General features: G+C 36.5%; 1 protein-coding gene across 10 annotated transcripts in view; it reads right to left on the reverse strand.

Annotated features, from left to right (window-relative positions):
- AKAP6 (A-kinase anchoring protein 6) overlaps positions 1 to 15,837 on the reverse strand; it is a 279,284-nt gene that overhangs the window by 201,069 nt on the left and 62,378 nt on the right. Inside the window, exon 1 of one of the 10 annotated variants that reach the window (XM_084521163.1) lies at positions 728 to 1,047. The exons of the other annotated variants lie outside the window; for them this stretch is intronic. The gene's annotated coding sequence lies outside the window, so the exon portion shown is untranslated. Of the gene's footprint in view, positions 1 to 727; positions 1,048 to 15,837 lie in introns of those variants that run through there. 10 annotated transcript variants of the gene reach the window in all.

A 15,837-nucleotide genomic window follows, 5' to 3' on the forward strand; every position in this document is an offset into this window, starting at 1 on the left:
ATTGGCCGCTGTTCATATATCACATTCAGTCTCCCTGTGAAGAGCTACAGAATTCAATGAGTTTCTAACAGATCACAAAATATGGATGTAGGGACAAAATATTTTCTATTATTAATGCTATCTTCAGTATGTTTCCTGAAGCTTTACTGAACACAACTCTTCACAATACAGGTCAAAGTTTTCATCAAAGTAATGTAATTATAATCATACAGTGTCTATTTCTAATTATACTATGACCTATAAAAGTTAGCTGAGTAATGTCTCAGGGAATAGAGAAGACTGAGCATTAAGTTTCAACTACAAAAAAAGTTATAAAGTCCCCATCGACACAAGGGACACATGACATTAAAACATTTACACACAACAAACATCTTTTTCCTTTCAGAAGTGAATGACTTAAATTGTTTAAACAAAAGACTGCAATTGCAGAAAGTTTACATTATGTAGTACAAGGAGTGAAAGAGACCAAACACTTCTCTCAACATTCAGAAATCTACATCCATTGGGGAAAAGATCTGTCCATTTTACATGTTAGATTTACAGTGCACAGGAAATGAAACATTATTTCAAACCAAATACGTTTAGGTCATGCAATACTTTAGAATTTGAAAAACTATGGATTAAAAAACAAAAATTGCCTTTACTGATTAAAAATTCAAATGGATAGTTTATTGCTTTAGATATTTCCTATGTTTTGGAAAGCTTTTCACTTTAATGGTGGTCTTACCTCATTTATACTGGAGGGAGATTTTTCAGGTATCAGCTTTGCAAAAAAAATGACTGTCCCATTTCTTCTCCTCAGCTAAAGGAGTTACACACAACCAGCAATTCAGAAAAAAAGGGTCTGTTTATAAGACAGACATGTAAGCCACAGATGATATGCAACCCAATCCATCTTCAGTGCCGAGTCAACAGCTTTTGTTTTGCATGAAATATAGCAAATAATCTGCTGCCTCTACCTGAGCGACTGTGCAGATCAAGTTTAGGCCTGCCTGCTCTTTGCTTGCATGTTCGGAGCTACAGTCGCGATTTCTCAGCATCCAGCTCTGCTGTATGGCAGCTAACTGAAATTTCATCCCACACTTGTAGACTTGCAATTAGCAAGGTTATTTTAAGCAGTGACCTAAGTTCCAGCAGAATGCTCGTGGCATTATGACAGGAAGGAATCCAGTATGATATCGGTCACTTGGTAACCCCATAAAGCTGATCGCAGAGACAAACCAGCCTCTAATTCACAGGGTAAAAGTAAATATCTGCCCCCCAGCTTATTCTGATTTTCATTTTTAAGCTTCGACTAGGATGGAAATATTTACTGGGTTAATGTTAGGAAGTTTAGAATTTATTTTAGGACCTGGTAGATCATCTGCTTGGAACAAATGTATTAATAGGAAGTTATAACTTCCCCAATGGAGTGATTCATCACTTACAAAACAGAGACTGTTACTTTGGTAATGGTCACATTTGCAGGCATCACTTATTATGTTATGGATGGGAGGAGAAAACCACTTAAAGAGCTTAACTTATTACAACTGGACTCTTACCTTCCCCTCAGTTCTCTTGAAGAGGGCTCCCTCTTCTGTACAGGGCCTCAGCTTCCCCCCCATTTGCCCTGAATTCCTTCCAAATTCCCTAGCTGTCTAACTATTTCAAAGTCATGTCGAAAGGCTCAGTCATACCTCCACACCCTCATTTGCTGTTCATTCCCATTCCTCCCCCCGCTCCTTTCTTCTTTTTTGTTCCTGGATCAGCTTTCTTGCTCCCACCCGTTCTCATACTTCCAATAGTGGCAGATCTAACCTCACAGATGCAACCACGACAAACAGCTCCTCCGACCATCCCAGATGACAGCTATAATAGTCAGCCAGCTTGTGCGCACGCACACAGGACAAGCTTTTCTAAAAGCACCACAAGCAGGAACACCATTAAGAGAAAAATTTCTTCTAAAGGAGATTGTAAATACACATGAGCTGCAGACAATCAAGAAGCACGGGTGGGTGAATAGAGTTAGGAGTGTGAGAATATTTTGTTTCAAGTTTTCCATTTATATAAATCTTCAGGGGGAAAAAATCTTATTTTAAATCAAAATTGTGTAAATAAACTTCTGAAGCACCTACCTGGAAAAAGTCAAGTGCTCAAAAGCAGCATAGCCTTTCTCTCCATGACACACAGTTTATGTATGTAACTCATCACCCATGACCCAAAAAAATGGGTTTTACAGCCCAATATGTTTCTGTGATTTTCAAGTGGGATACAAGAGACCAAAAGTAAAATCTCTTTTGTACTCGGCTTTTACTGATTCACACATGTGCAGCTATGTGTGGAGTATATCATTACATTATTTCAGATAATATAATCGAGTCTAAATACCAGAACGGACATATTCAAATTTAATTTAAACTTCATTAACTAATATTTTCTTTATTACTAGTTTGCTCATAATTTCACCAAAATTTTCCCTGAGCACCCCCTAAATCATCATAAATGAAAAGAGGAAAACAAGCAAGAAATAAACCAAAGCAAACAAAAGAGAAGTTCTAGCATGGCAGATTTTGCAGTCTGAGCATCATCATAATTTAATGCAAAATTCAAATCAATTTGAAAACAAACCTGTCCCAACTGCTGGTCCTATTGAATGTATCTGTATTTATTTAATGTCTTCAGAAAAAAATATGCAAACAAATGCACCTATGTGAGGCACAGAGAAGTAGCAGACTTTAAAATCTCCTTTTTGTTAAGAAAATACCAGTGAATAGTGCCTTTGGCATTTTAATTGCTGGCATTTAAACTGAGAATCACTGAGAAACTAAATCATTTTATTCTCTGCATATCTACCCTGTATCCCTTTGTTACAGCATATCTTCCTTCTGCACACAGCAAAAAAATGAAGGTTTAATCTATTCCTCCCTACATTTTCAAATTCTTTCTTTCAGAATCTAAGAAATTAAGAGTGGTGCTTAGGATGCACATGCTGGCTTCCTATTTATTCTTCTTTATTCTACTAAAGGAGTGCACGGAAAACAGGTGAAGCTGCAGATCTCACCCACACTTTTCAAGCCGATTATCCTATTAAATATTCCTCAATGTGTTACCATTACAAAGTATGACTTGACATATTCAGAGATATATAATGTAATTGAAAGATGCTAAGTGGAGCCAGACTTTTCTGTTACAACATTTCATCACCCTCCTGAAAAACCAAAAGCTGAGTAAGGCTACTGCAGAGGAATGCTTTGTCTAAATTGCATTTCTAATACTTCACAGAGAATAAATAGCTAGACAAATGACAGTTTCAGCTTTTGCCCTGAAGGATTTAATCATGCGAAACTCTAAATATGGTCTTTCCTAGGAAATGAAAGGCTGGTTAAAACTGGTTTTCCCTCTCCTATTCCAACTGACTGATTGTCACATTCCAGACATTTCTAGGCAATAGGATTACATCATTCATTTTTATTTTTTTATTTTTTTAATGGAAACAGCTGGTACATCCAATATTCATGACCTTTAAGTTTTCAATATCAAGTTATTCAGCTGCTCTTTCAGTCCATCTGAGCTACAACGAAGTGAAACTGCACAAAAGGCCAAACAGTTTTATTTCACAGTTATGTGAATGCACATATTGTTCTAAGGTAAGAGAAAGAAAACAGAGCTTAGGGGAAACGCAACATATGAAAATCTTGGTCTTATCACTGCTTCAGCGGACTGCCAGTCCCTTATTCATCCCACACTGAAAATGAGTACACTATTTTGTTTTATAGTTCACATTGCTTCTTACTAGCATTTGATGTGCACAGCTGTACATGTTATGCGTGAATAATTCTTATAGGACTTCACAGAAGGAAAAAAAATAGAGAAAGCTCACATATTTTTAAGGCACAGGGCCGAAATTTCTGAGGATATGTGCCAGCTCATATGGGCTGAACTTGGAAGCTCAAAAAAAAAGCTGTTTATTTTATCTCTTTTTATCGCTTTTTTTTTTTTTTTTTTTTTTTTGGCAGTGAAGGAAAACACGAGAACGTTTGGATAAAAGGATGAGTTTAGCATGTTTCCAAATTTAGAAAGATATTTAGACAGTCATTAACTTATCAAAGGAAGTTAAACAAAATCCGTTACGGTCTACTTAATGTGTATGGGCATTTCTTCTGCTAAAATTTTATCATGCTGGAATACTTTATATTACCAGGATGTTGCTATATTGATGTCTGCACTTCTCCCAGAAAACTTGTTTTGTAATAATGCTTACTACAAAAGCCCATTTTGATTAAAATAAATTGTCAAATGTAAACAACACAGTTAAAGAACAATGCTATTAAAGAGAACGAGCTTGCCTTAGGGGCAGCCAGGGAGGATTGAGGTGATGACAACAGCAGTGGTCCAGTGGATTTGTGGGACTGAAATGACTCGTTCTTGCTCCTGATTTTGCTATCAGTTCATTTTGGACTTCAGTAAAAGTCCAGTTGCGTCTATCTGGTCTACACTATATCAAGTATTCAGTTGGGGGGGGGAGCATGCTAACTCACGCTGTGTAAACAACTTAAAAATAGTGTGTAAAAACTACGAAGATATCATTTTTTCTAGTGGCCCCTGCAGAACTGGAGAAGCTGTAATTCTGTAACCTCTAAAGAAACTTGTCGGGTTATACAGGGGGCCCTCTGTTCAGGGGTATTTTTAAGTTGCACGCTGTCTCCCATTAACATCACAATCAGGCAGATATTTTTTTCATCTAAAGCATGGTAGAAATCTAATATTTCAAGGGAGTATCAGTACAAATATTTATAAATATCAGTATATACATAAATGCAGACATGCTTCCCTAAAGACTCTATATCAGCTTTACCATTGCATGACCAAGCATTTTATTTTGTAAAACTTATTATGGTAATTTAACATGTTATGAACATATTTTTTTTCAGATAAACTTTAAAAAAAAAAAGCTTGCACATCACTATTGATTCTCCAAAGCTGTATGCATGTAACACCAACCCAGCTTTTTGCTTGGTTGTTTTTTGCCCCGACAGCAGCTGCTCAGACATTCATTCATTCACTCAGCCGCCGGGAGCACCAGGTGGTGCTGCAACACAACCACAGCTGCGCCGTACTTTTCAGCTATTCCAACTCACTAAGCATTATCACTAAAGACTAGTACACAGAGGCTCTGCGTTTTCATGTTTTGCTTAATTTTTACAGAAATTCTAGCCTTCTATGTCACCACATTCACTGTGTTCTCACAAATGTTATAAGAACAATAAATAAATAAATAAATAAATAAATAAAAGAATGTATATAACAAACGCAGTTAACTACACACAACATCAATATTATTTAAAATTTCTAATTCCTCTCCCTAAAAGAAAATCTTCCCAGACAATGAACCAAGGAGACAAATTACAAAGATTTTCCTACAATACTACATGAAATAAAACTTATACCTTGCAAAAGTAATTGCCCTAATGGGGGTATACTGCAAGAAAGCCAATTTAATCCTTTGTAGAAATAACAAGGTACGACATATAAGTGTGTTGTTTTCATGCTAAAAAGGCAAAAATTCAAATGTGTGCTACTAAATTCCACATTTAAGAGGTCCTATATAGTTAAAGAGTTACTCAGGAACACAAAAAACATCATCCATGTTTGCAAAACTGTGTCCCAATCACAGATTAACTATGCAGTTTACTATTACTAATATAGATGTTTACAGACGTACAGATGTTATAGATGTGACATTTTTGTTGTTCATTTTGGCACTGACAGGCAGACACCCACAAGCCAGGTGATATCCCAACTGCAAGAGTGAAGCCTACCAGCACAGAAGCTTGATGAAGGGAGGCCTTCAGAGTGGACTTGAATCATTCAGCAATTTCAGTATAATGGAAAATTCTGGATGAATTATTGCAGATTTCTAATGTATATTTACTTCTTAACTGCCATTTTGCCCTACCAATATTAAGCTGCCACCTTTCTATAGTTGTATTTCTTATTGAAGGACAGATTATTCACATGGCAAGGCAACAAAAGCCGCATCCATTCTGTTGAAATAACTGACCCTTGGTCTCTAATACGGGAAGATGCAAGACCATGCATAAAACCCCCATTAGAGTCCCATGAGTGGGCACAGGACAGCGTGAACACATGTCACTGCTGGCTAGCTGATATACTGCAGGGGCATACCACAATTGTACTAGGAACTCTTTGAAGCAGAATCAAATCTTACACCCTTAAAATCTGTGGTTTGGTTGGTTTTTGTTTGGTTGGTTTGTGCTTTTTTTTTTTTGTTTGTTTGTTTGTTTTTTCTTCCTTTTCTTTCAGCATACTGGAGAATGTATTAAAGATTTTAAAGTGAATTTCCTATTTATACTTCTATGGTCATAGAAAATGAACAAAATCAGACTTTACAAAAAAAAAACAACAACAAAACAAAACAAAACAAAAAAAAAAAAAAAACACCTACTGGAATGAAATATGGCCCATGCACAGAGACTGGCATTGTCCTTCACTTCCCTGCTTCATTTCCAATGCAGTAAGCATTCCTTAAACACACGCTCTGGCAGGCTCTTGCCCTCTCCACAGAACATGGCATTGGTCCAGGTAAGGAAAGAAAGAAAACTGCTTTTTAAAATAGCAATTCAGCATGGTAGCAGATGACTCGGCAATGTGTTTCAGTGAAGGACAAGCAGGAAGATGAAATGAAAAAGGACAAGAATCAGATGGGAGTTTGGAAAGAGAAAAATCATGAGCACTTGGGGGGGAAAAAGGCAGAAAGAAAAAGAAAGAAGAAAGGAGAAGCTGTAAAATAAAGCTAGCAATGTGAAGAAACTATTTGGAACTTCAAAACTGAGCTGCTCCATGCTGGTCAACCTCTATGTATTCTTTTGAACAGAGGAAACATCTCTTTCACCAGTTTCTAAGATACCTATACATAATGCGGGTTATTCCCTTGTAACTTTTCAAGTAACTGCTACAATAACTGAAACCTATTATGAACTTTATATTAATATCACATTGTCATTCCCATTCAATATCTTTTTCAGATCTCCTACATGGGACAACAGAGTAGCACAAGCCATACAATTAAGACCTGGTACAAAATTCACAGATCAGTCATGTATATTTTGACTATAAAACTGAGAACAGTGGATTAAATTGCAGTGGAGATCACCATGAAGTCAGAAAAAAAGGGGGGAGGAGGGGGCAGGGAGGAGAAAGGGAGAGAAAGAAAAAGAGGAATAGATATAGAGAAAATATATTGTAATTGTTTCACTGGTAATTAGGATCAAGAAAATCTGGAACAGATTTGAGTCAGGAAAGCTATCCTTTCAGATCTCAGATAAAAGCAAAAGCATTTAATTTAAATTGTAATGCAGTAAAAGCATGGTTTCAGCATTTCTTACTTATTCTACCTCATGTTTGAAAAATAATATAGCATTGTCAATACTTTGGGTTTCTTTGAAGGAAAACAATGCTATTCATACCTAGAGATGCAATATTCCTCTTGAGAAAACAGACTGGCTCCTTTCCCTTGTATGCTATTTTCTTTCTTAATCCTGCATTACTCCTTCATGTGGAAGTGCTGGCTGATATTCGTAAACAGTGTGGATACTTAAACTACTCTTTGAAGAGATTATATTTGTGTGCATCATACATGAGAATTCATATCTGGTTACACACATTTACAGGTTACACACTGTGTAATGTTTGCTGATTCAACACAATGTATCGAAATTATCCATTGCAAGATACAATGCTAGCCCTATACCTAGAAAAATAGGTATTGAAGGGGTCCCTGTACCTCCTAATGCAAATGAGAATAAATGTGTAATAAACTGTTCTGTCTCCACCATGAAAACAGGCATCTGAACTTTCAGAAAGTCCCTATAAATGCTGTATGAAAGAATTCCCGATGACCTCACCAAAGAAATATTTTCTCCCGAGGTTTCATTCCATCTCTAAGCACCACCATATGAACATTTTCACAAGCACAGCAAATGCAGCTATTGGCCCTTCTTGGCGGGGACGGGGTGGGGGTACAGCATCTACATGCTCCGCAAGGAACCATTTGGCTCAGATCATTTCCTAACCCGAGTGCACGCCCCTCTAGTGTGCGCCCCTCTGAAGGAGCGCCTTGCTTCTTCAGTCCTTAGCAAGCCAATCCTCCGCTTGCTCTGGTGCACATCTGTGCTGATTGTGGTGGTTTTACCATGCTGGGCAGCTAACCCCCACAACCGCTCTCTCACTCCCCCTCCTCATCTAAAAGAGCTCTTGATCTTTCCACTGAATCATCTTTTTCTTTGAAATTCTTAAACCTTATGTTTGAAGTCACCTTATCTTCATTATTTACTTGCAAATGTAACAATTACATGGCAAAAAGGATATTCAAAACACAAGATAGCTTAAAAGGTATCACGCACAGGCAAGTTTTACTGCACTGTCCTCGGGAATATCCCTCCTCCTTTTGTCCTGAGTCTCACAATATGTGATGATAGTCTTAAGTGCCTAGACTGTAAAATTTATGTATTACCCCCAAAATCCTACACTTATTTTTTCTAGCCCTGCTTGTTTCTTAAAAATATAGCCTCAAAATAACTGTTGAATAGCAAATAAGAATATTAAGTTTAGTATTTCAGTTCTGTGATTATAGAGCATAGCTGGCTACTGATTGTACAAACTTCCATTTAATGATTTTGTATCCTAGCTGCTGGACAGCGTTGGGATATAGTGACGAATTCCAGACGTGCTTCTCACAGAAGGTGATGGAGTGGTCTATGAACCATTCTGCTCATCCTGGACAGTTTAATAGCTTTGAAAAAAAAAAAAAAAGAAAGAAAGAAAGAAAGAAAAAAAAAATACAATACTGTCCCTACTATTCTGGGAGATATTTGGGTAATTTTAGCATATCTAAAGGTACAATATAACATTGCTCCTCAAGTCAATTCTTGCTTCCCAAAGGACACTAACAATATTCCATCATGTCAGATGTTTTTCTTCTGTCAGTGTGCTAAATAGACGCATAGACATAGAATAGCTCTCAATAGCTATGGAGAGCAAGAGACCAGTTATTGAATTACAGTTCAGCTTGTGGCCAATGGCAAGCACAGAGCTCTTACAAATACACATGGATTAAATGATGTATTATGGTGAGTTGTAACACAGTAGATCAAACAGTTTAGGATGGATAAATCAGAAGAATCTTGGATGAGGAATAAGCGGATATACAAATACTGAGGTAGTGATAGCACTAAATTTCTTTTATGGTATTGTAAGCATGCTATATACACACACACACATGCATTTATGCACATATGTCCTTATACATATGTTAATTAGAACATATTTCAGACTGTCCAATCATAATCATATTGGAAATACAAATATAAAATCCATTTCCTATAATATATAGTAAAATCTGAAGAACCTATACCACAGAAAGATTACTTGCTTTCTTGCTTTTTGAATGTTTGAATTCATTAAGTCAGTATGCTGTAACGTGATTCAAGTCCCATTTGAAGTTTTTAACTACTGATAGGGCAGATACAGCTGTGGGGCTAACTAAGGAGAAAAGGATCGATAAATTTTACTGAAAGGTGCAAAATGTGTATTCTCAGACAGTGCAGATTATAAGAAGTATGGGCACCGCTCAATGGGAAGGGGAAGTCAGGATGCATTAACAGATTCAGCAGATTTTCTGTTTCATGAGAACTTATAAAAGGTCTGTCAGAATTTTGGAGTACTACAACATCTAATGCAGTGCTGCTTTAGGCCTTCTGCATTACACGTGTTTCCCAAAAAGAAATGGAAACATCTCCAAAAAAATGTGTTCCACCTTTTGAAATGCAAGGCCTAGAATTACAACTGCCTCCACAAAAGCTATTGTCTTCCTCCAGGGAGTCCTTCACAGAAAGAGGAGAATGCATTCATAAAGGTTTAACAGATGGAACCCATAAATATGAATTCTCCTTTTGCTCCCCGTTTCTGCTCATTCCATTGTAAATGGTTCTGTTCCTGTTCAAAGCAAAAGCTTGTTCCTCTGTCTCTGATTCTGCACAACATCAATAGAGATAGTTACATGAAATGCAATCAAATCTTTTGCACAAACACATGTAACACTGGTAACACTTCTTTACCCACAACTCAGGGAAGCATAAAACAATCCAAGAGAGATAATCTAGTTTGTCTTTACAACCTTTTTGACAAAGTGGCACTGCCAGTCAGATGCAAGCCTGAAGCTATGCTCTCAGCCAGCAGTGCAGCCCAGCTGTATTTGTCAGATACAGACAACGGGCCAAGGTCTGGAGCAATCTAGGGAAAACCTAAGGAAAACTCAGGGCTCGGCACAGTTCCCAGGCTGTCCCAGGGAGGCAGATCAGGAGTGGGCAAGGCCATGCCAAGTGCAGCTCAATCCCCTGGAAGGTACCTCACACCCAAGTCAGTTACGGGATGGGAGCTGTGTCAGAGAAATGGGAAAACAGCTTATGCTGTGGATAGAAAATGTGGGAAATGGGGCACACTAAGAGTATTTCTATCTTTAGGACAACAGCTAAATTATAAATATAAGCACAGCTATACAGACGTGGCACTTACTTTCTCCAAGAAAATGCACACCTTGTTGCTGTGCTTGCTTGCTTATCAACTGTGAGAATTTACTTGACTTGCAAAGAAATCACGTAAGTTCACAGAAGATTCACTCTTAACCAGTAAACCAGTTAACCAGTAAAGGGATTCTGAGGAAGAATTCATCCAATGCAAGAGGCAAGTACTAAAGAATATTTGAAAACTACTAACTTGTGGAATTTGTTTTTGCTTCTTACTGAAATTCAAGTGTTATTTTACTGACATTCAGACAGCAATCATGCCATAACCCAAAATTTCTTTCAGCTCTCTCACTATAAAAGCTCATCAGGCAATTTTGACAATAATAAAGCAAACAAAAGGATCCCTTACATTTTGTGCATCTTTCTGTGTCTGTTCTTTGACTACTATCTTAAGTCATATTATAGTTTTTACATACCTATTATAAGGGACATGTAACTATAAATTGAAAAAGAAACAAACCCCACCAGTATAGCAACTGATAAGAAATACGTCCACAAAGCCTACAAAAATATGCAAAGTAAAAAACCATGTGTAAACATAATAGTTCACAATGTGGATCAGAACCAGATGCATGTTATAAAACATAACAATATCCTTCCTTCTAAGCTATATATAGACTCAAGCTAACCCCCGAGAAATAAAACACCAGGAGGATTTATGTGGCACTGCTTTTTGTATGTTAAAGCATATATACAAACATATAATTACATAAATATGTATATTTATAAAATCAATTCTTTCAACAGTCACAGGTACTCTAATAAAAATTCTCATTGGCATTCTTACTTTCAAGTAAGAACAATGATATAATGTCACTGATTTAACTTAAAAAGCTGACTTTAACTCTCACTCATACCTTCAAAATAATATTTTTTTTTCCTGCCAAGTCTGGACATCAGTAGCGTAATTTTCATCACATCTATGTGTACCAAGCAACAAAATACACTCCCCAGCAAACATTTTCATTAATTCATTTGCATGATGAGTTAAGATACAACATTTCTCATCATACTGAAAAGCATTCATATCATTACATCCAGTAAACATTTGTGTTTGAGTCAGATTAGAATAGAGACTAGAGAAGACTAATAGGTAACATCTGTGCAGAAATTTGATATTTACTGTAATATTTCTCCAGAGACCACTGGCAGAGTACATTAGCTCATGTTTCTAAAGCCTGTGTTAGTGCAGTTTAATGTAGGAGCAATATGAAGTGAGAAGAGGGAGAAATAATCATTATACTTGGTCAAAGTGCACTTCCATGCATTTGTGCATTGCTGAAGTCTAAACTAGAAGTTCTGGAATACATATATATTTCAGAAGTGTAGACATCTCAATGGGAGTAAACTTTGTGGCGTTTTTATTGCTGTTGTTGGAGGGAGTTTGTTTGCTTTTGTTGTGTTTTGGGGTTCTTTATTTAGAACTAGGAACTTGTTTCTGGACTCAGATTTGCACCAGTCCTGGCAAGTCTGCACAGCTTTGCACTTAATTTCTAAACCTAGCATCTAGCAAATAGACATTTATATTTATTTGAACATCATTTTCACCTTGAAGGCACTGACCCAGTAGGTGAGTCAAGAGCATGCCAAACACCTCCAGCATTGTGCTCTGTGAAGAATAGAGCATTGGCTTCTGCTTGTTTGATAGTACGCAGCCAATGAGAAACAATTTTGAGGGATGCAGAAGTGGTTTTGTTTTTCCTAAGGCAGAAGAGAATTTAGCCTAAAATTTACAAAGACAAGATGAATCTTATTAAATAAAACAAAAAACAAAAAAACAAAAAAAAAGTGTGATATTACTGTAGTAAAGCATGTTAAGAATGTAGTGAATAAATCACATCTTTTTATTAAAAATGTCAATCTGAGCAAGACTGTAGAAATGCTATATTGTAAGGCTTCTAAACAGTGAAATTATTTGATGAAATAGATTTTGAGAAACTCAGATTTATTTCTGGTACTCCAGGTTTTCCATTTTGGCTTTTTCCAAAACAGGAATACTCTGGACACATATGGCAAAATAATATATATAATAGCTACATAATATTATGTATATATATATAGGCACAAAACTACTGAGATAATAAGAAAAGCTAATAAAAACACCTGATGTTCACGTACCAGTGGAATATTTTAAATGTTTATTGAAATATATTCCACTGGTAATGTTCTATACAGATAAATTTATTACCAGTCACCATACTTTCATAAGCAAACTTGTTTTTGATTTGCAGCCAGTCAGGTAGCATATTTCTGCATGTGCTGTATTTATATTAAGCCATCTGGCTAAAAAAAATAAACAAACTCACATCTGCAATTACTTAGATTGTAATCCACAAAGACTCTGTCAAATCTTTGGAATCTCTATGCATAAAGCGCAGCATAACACATGATATGCTTATAGTGAAATCACTATTTATTTGGTGTTTAAGTGCTTCAAAAACATATGATCTGTCAACAGATGAGATTTTGGGTTGGGTTTTGAAAAGGAAAATTGAGGAATAAGAGCAAGGTAATTTTATACATGTTTTCCTTGAAGTGATTTATCTAAGGCAGAAGTATACTTTACATAGACAACTAAGATCTAAAACATTATTACCAAACTTGCCAAAAGGAAGTCCCTGACACTCAGAACCCTGAATGTATACTACACCTGCAGCTAGCACTTTATTTTTATATCTGAAGTTAATAAGGAACTTGAAGATTCTGAATAATTTCCTAATTGCTTCAAATTTTCAGTGGACATCCAAGTCAACTATTTTAAGAAAATGCTCTAATAAATTCTTCAGTGAATTTGGTTTTTACTTATGTCTGTTGAGAGTATGAAGAATTTCCTTCCCCCTAAGCATTGAGCTGAAACATTTGAGCTCTTTCAAACTTTAAACTTCACAGGTGAATGTTTTCTGAGAAGCTTATAGCTTTAACAGGATTAGAGACTGAAATTAGTTATTACTTACAAAGTGTTATTATTTGAAAAGAGTCCTTTTGAGATACAGTCTCAGACATTTAGAACTTGTTAACTAGTTGAGAATAAATGAAGCTACCTTTTCCCTACAGGTATGGACCACTTTCACTTTAGGAGTTTTTGATATGGGCATTAAATCCTCACACTAGCTGTAGACTATCTAAAATAGTTCTTTGAAACAAAATCATATCAGAAACACTTATCATATTGCATAGAGGAGCCTTGAATGTTTATTTTTGTTATCTGAATTTCATTTCAGTGAAGTTTACCTAATTTTATTTCATATGCAACATAAGGTGACACCTTTACAAAATTAATGCCAAAATCAACGAATTACCATTCCACTTGCTCTCACCCTATTTTCTAGACCTGAGAGTCCACAAATAACAACACTGCCATGCATTTATGAGCAACAACTTGTTGCTCCTCAGATCTAAATACAATAACCTCTAGTGAGCAACAAGTCATACTTTATAGCTAAATGTTTATTTCTACAGGCATTAATACTAACATCCACACCTGGAAGGTATAAGTCTGTCAGAGAAATCTGTTTCATAAACCGCAGCTGCTAAACACACCAAGAAATCTCAAGAATCAATCTGTGCAGTTGCGAGTTATTATTTTCTATCATCTCCTTTTGAATAACTACTCTCATAAATTTGCATACCAAAATTCACTTGAAGTACCAGGGTCATATCTTGCCTACAAGCAAAACAGCTGAACTTCGTTGCTGTCAGCCTCTGCAATTAAGGTTTTATTTTCATTTCTCTCTTGTGGCAAACTTCTGTCCATCCACATAAAGCATTTCACACAGCATTTCCATTAGGAGCTTCATATACATACCTTTCTATAAAGATTGTCACTAACATTTTCTGTGAACGTTTGCAAAGTGTCACTTATGGTAACATGAAGAGGCTTACTGCCTCTCCAAGTTTGCTTACAATATACAGAGGTGTCTTTAAGTACAGAGACGAGGACATAGCACCCTTGGTTAAAGGTGGTTTGGCACAGCCAAAGACCATATAGCTGCAGCAGCAAGGTATGCTGTCACAAGCCTCAGAATAATGCAGCCACTGATAATCATCAAACTCAGACTCAGAAAAGTAATTTGGTCCAGCCTTCAGCATTTATTCAATAAAAGCAGAAATACTTAGTATCATGTAGGCAAAGCCTTCTGACTTTAAGTGGAGGAGATGAGAAAGAAAGACCTACAGTACCCTGGGTTTCACATTTTTGCAGAATGTTTGTAATAGAATGAAAAAAAAAAAAAAAAAAAAAAAAAAAAAAAAAACAGCTACATTAGAAACTAATATCCTTTAATACTTCATGAAAGTCATGTTGTGAGGAGTCAGGAGGAAAGTCAGAAGATCCACTCAAGATATGTTTGAGGCTGTCCTGGGTATCCTGGAGAAAGATGACTGAAGTCCCTTTACTCAGAAAGAGAGAAAAGAGCCATGTCCTCCAAATATCTAAAGTCATAATCAGCACAAAATGCTATGCTATATGCTATGCTTATATGTCAACAGAAGATACGTGTTTCAGACTTGTAAGTCACAACGTGGCAGTGGAGTACTTTACTCCACAATAAAAAGCTAGTACTTTACTCCACAATAAAAAGCTATTTGACATCAGAAATACATAATTTTATCATCCAAAATGATGCTTCATGCAAAATGAGAGGTTTTCCAGAGCCACAGATAAAAAGCAATAATCAGTGAGATTAAATGCTAGAATCCTCCCTGAGAGGGTTAAGGAATATACAGTAAAACAGAAGAATGAGACAGATCCAAGTCAGGCCTCAGAAGGATTCCAAGAAGGAATTTACTGTAAAAGCAAACATTCAGAATAAAAAAGCCAAATGGATCACAAAAGCATCTCAGCAGGTTAACACATTACAAGGGCAGAGAGTGGGCTCTTCTAGATTAGCTTGTAGTAAAAACCAGGGCTTTTTTCATCTCTTTTACAACTATTTCCAATTGTTAAGAGCTTCAATGAATGTGTTAGAGAGATGTAAATGCGTCCTAGCACAGCTTGAGTTAAGACTGATGACCAGATAAATGGCTAATATAAGGCATTCCAGACCCCGGAGAGTTATGATTCATGCATCTAGTGTAATGAAGCACTCATGTGAAGCTGAGCTTTCCAGGAAATTTCCCAAGGGAATGACATAAGACAAGCCTCCCACTCACGATGCTCGGCTAGTTCTGAGAGAGAGCATTGCAAAAGGGAGAGAATCAAGTATTTCCAAAGGAGTGGCGATGGCTAATAGAGTTCTACGTCATACAGCAAGAC

The sequence above is a fragment of the Aythya ferina genome (assembly GCF_964211825.1).
Source record: "Aythya ferina genome assembly, chromosome: 5".
In the NCBI taxonomy this organism is placed as follows: Eukaryota; Metazoa; Chordata; class Aves; order Anseriformes; family Anatidae; genus Aythya; species Aythya ferina.